The sequence below is a fragment of the Apium graveolens genome, chromosome 8 (assembly GCF_009905375.1).
Source record: "Apium graveolens cultivar Ventura chromosome 8, ASM990537v1, whole genome shotgun sequence".
Lineage (NCBI taxonomy): Eukaryota > Viridiplantae > Streptophyta > Magnoliopsida > Apiales > Apiaceae > Apium > Apium graveolens.
Genome location: NC_133654.1, coordinates 171,975,225 through 171,979,179, shown reverse-complemented (window position 1 = coordinate 171,979,179; position 3,955 = coordinate 171,975,225). Strand labels below are relative to the sequence as shown.

The following is a 3,955-nucleotide window of genomic DNA, read 5'->3' as shown; positions in this document are numbered from 1 at the left end:
ATCCAGAAAATTACGGATAAATCCAGAAAATTGCGGATAAATCCAGAAAATTGCGGATAAATCCAGAAAATTACGGATAAATCCCAGAAGTTAAGGGAAAATCCTAGAAAATTAGGGAAAAATCCCAGAAAATTGGGGAAAAATCCCGGAAATAAGGGAAAAATTCCTGGAAATTAAGGTAATTCCTGAATAAAAGGAAAATTCACTGTAAATGTGTAGGTCGCTCCACACTTTACGGAAAAACGAAACCCTGTAAGGGAACGAATAGATTTAACTTCTGTGAAACCTAATCAATGTTTCCCAAAAGTTGGGGGGCAAATGATAGGGATAAATAAGTCCTGATTTTATTAATAATGGGTTGCTGGACCCAATAATAAGATGTATAATATTCAGACCAGAAAGGTTAAGCCTGATGGACCAGATCAGGCCTGGTGGAATAAAAAAGGCCCAAAAGCCCTAATTATTAATTAATTTCGTAATTAATTAATAAGGGAAAAATCAGCTATTGAGAAGAGTCCCGATAAGGATATAAATCCTTATAGATTAGCCTCAAGGGGACCTAAAAGGATAAGGGATCAGCTTCCTACTTCCTAGGACTCCTAAGTCTATCCTAATTCAGAGGCTTGTCCACCAAGTCTCCTATACCAAGTCCAATTCAAGGACTCCCACATCTATATAAGGGGTCTCACCCCACAAATCAGAACTACGTTTTTTGGCTTGATTCTCTAATTCACAGAGATACGTAGGCATCTCGTAAAGGCAGATTGAGTCACGAAACACGAGAGCAGCCATTAAAGGCCTTGAGCTCCTGAATCTTAGTATTAAATACAGCAAGTAATAACCTTGATTTCTTATCCATAACAGGAACCCACGGTTATGATGAGTTCGCTTATGAACTAATCATTATTGTGGGGTTCTAACGGATTTACTTATGGATTTCTTTAGTTAATTTGTTTCGATATCTTAGTGTGTGGTGATTGTATGCTATCCTAGTATTGGTTGTGCTTATTTGTCTTACGAGCGTCGTGAACTTATAAGAGAGCGTGTTAATCTCTATTGAAGAAAAAGTGAATATAGGGGTTTAGAACTTGCCATGCTAGCATAGGTTCATGTATTTTTTATGCATGATTCGTAGGTAATTTTAACCATCTTACTTACCCTATGTAATCAAGATAGATAACTTGTGCATTAAAACTTTATGTTGTCAAATTCTATAGACATATAGGGTCTCAACATACTTGGTGTCTATTCAGCTTTTATCTCTTTTGTGGATGTCTGGTAGTAGGGTATTCATGCAATGAAAGTTAGCGTTTTCTAGTTTTGTATTATCTGATTAGTTGTCATCACCTTTGCATGTTAAGGTTAAGATCAATGACTTTGAATGAAGTATTTAATGAAGTTAGAATCCCATGTTTGTCTCATATAAGTAATTCATCCATAATTCTCTTAATTAATTTTAGTTAGTATAATTTCTTAGTTATAATCAAAACCAACTTGTTATTTGTTTTAGCATTGAACGATAACCATACCATTGTTGCATAAGTGCATAAATTGAACTTAACCTAAACCAGTCTCTGTGGGAACGAACTAGAAAGAATTCTATATTACTTGTGAATGCATATACTTGCATGAATATTAGCGCATGTTTTCATCCTAATAAGTTTTTGGCGCCGCTGCCGGGGACTCGGTGTTAATTTTTTTTATTTATGTGCTTGACATCAGTGGTCGTTAAAGTTCACTGACTCGGATATTTTACTTACTTGTTTTATTGTTGCTTGTCAAGTACTCTAGAGAGCGTTTATGCTAACACATTCTCGATCTCGAAAGAGAACACTGGATAAAGTGGAGGAAGAAGTTTTAGTAAAAGAAGAAGTTCTTGTAGAAGAGGAGAAAGTTGAAGAAGAAGCTCTTATTGCAATGGGAGAACCAGAAGCGAATTCGAAGGCTTTGATGGATTACTCTCAACCGAAGATCAATGATATTCAGTCTAAAATTATCAGACCAGCCATCGCGGCTAACACTTTTGAAATCAAGGCTAGCACGATTCAGATGGTGCAGAACTCAGTCTAGTTTGGAGGTTCTCCAATGGAAGATCCCAACATGCATATTAGAGATTTTATCGAGATTTATGACACTTTCAAATTCAACAACGTGTCTGAAGATGCTATAAAGCTAAGGCTTTTCCCATTCTCTCTGAGGGATAAAGCTAAGTGTTGGTTGCATTCTCTACCACCAGGCTCCATCACCAAATGGGAAGATCTTGCTTAGAAGTTTCATAGTAAATTCTTCCCTATGGCCAAGACAGCTGCAATCAGGAATGCTCTTACTTAATTTGCGCAGCAATCGGGAGAGTCTTTATGTGAAGCTTCAGATCGTTATAAGGAGATGCTTAGAAAGTTTCTTCATCATGGGATGCTTGACTGGATGATTCTAAAATGCTTTTATAATGGTTTGGGGGCGACTTCTAGACCCATGCTTGATGCAGCATCAGGTGGAGCCTTATGGGCTAAGAGCTACAATGAATCTTATGATTGAACTGATGGCTGCTAATGAATACCAGAACCCTTCTCATCGACTACCTCAAGGCAAGGTAGCAGGAATTTGGAGGTAGATGCAGCTACTGCTATAGCTACTCAGCTTAAGGCTTTGACGATGAAGGTGGATTCTTTGGCCAATTATGGAGTTAATTAGATCACTAGTGTCTATGAGCTTTTTGCTGATGCGCATGAAACGGAGCAGTGTGCTATTTCTAGTGAATCAGCTCAGTTCGTGAGCAACTTTCAGAGGTCACAGCAACCAGTTCTATCCACCTATCATCCCAACAACCGCAATCATCCTAACTTCAGCTGGAGCAACACTCAGAATGCGGTGCAACAGCCTTATCAGCAGTATGCATTAAAGCAATACAACCCTCCTGGTTTTCAAAAACTGCAATATGCACCAAGACAACAACTCCAACTGCAATAATCTAATGAAAAATATGAATTGGAGGAGTTAAGGCTCATGTACAAGAGCCAAGCGGTTTTTATCAAGACCTTCATATCAACATACCTTTCATTGAAGCTCTTGAACATATGCCTAGCTATGCGAAGTTTATGAAAGGTATTCTCTCTCAGAAAGTGAAGCTCGATGACTTAGAGACCGTTGCTCTTACGGAGGAATGTAGTGCTGTGCTGTAACAGAAGTTGCCTTCGAAGCTTTAAGATCCTGGGAGCTTCACTATTCCTTACACCATCGGAAACATGTCGTTCGACAAGTGTTTATGTGATTTGGGAGCTAGCATCAATATGATGCCTTTGTCTGTCTTCAAGAAGTTGGATTTACCTGATCCAAAGCCAACTTATACGTCTTGGCATTTGGTCGATCAGTCTATTACATATCCATGAGGCATTGTGGAGGACGTCTTGGTCAAGGTGGACAAACTCATCTTTCCTGGTGACATTGTAATTCTTGATTTCGAAGAGGAAAAAAAGATCCCAATAATCTTGGGAAGACCATTCCTGGCTACTGGTCGAACCTTGATTGATGTGCAGAAGGGTGAGCTCACTATGCAAGTACAGGATCATGATGTGACTTTTAATGTTTTCAATGCCACGAAATTTCCTACTAATAATGAGGAGTGCTTAAAAGTGGAATTGGTCGATTCTGTGGCTACTTCAGAACTTGATCAAATGCTAAGGTCTGATGCCTTAGAGAAGGCCTTGTTGGGGAATTCAAATAGTGAAGATGATGAATTGATGAGCAGTTGCAGTATTTGAATGCTTCTCCTTGGAAACGAAGGTTGGATATGCCTTTTGAATCTCTTGAAATGTCAGAACTCAAAAATGCTGAGCGACGTCTAAAGCCATCTATTGAGGAAACTCCTACACTCGAGCTTAAACCATTGCCTGAACATCTGAGGTATGCATTTTTAGGTGATGCATCTACTTTTCCTGTTATTATTGCATCTGACCTT

General features: G+C 38.7%; 1 non-coding gene across 1 annotated transcript; it reads right to left on the bottom strand.

The window, feature by feature from the left end:
* Positions 1-2,307: 2,307 nt before the first annotated feature.
* LOC141681795 (small nucleolar RNA R71) lies at positions 2,308-2,414 on the bottom strand. Its single transcript, XR_012559218.1, has one exon. It is a non-coding gene; the product is annotated as a small nucleolar RNA R71 (small nucleolar RNA).
* Positions 2,415-3,955: the final 1,541 nt, after the last annotated feature.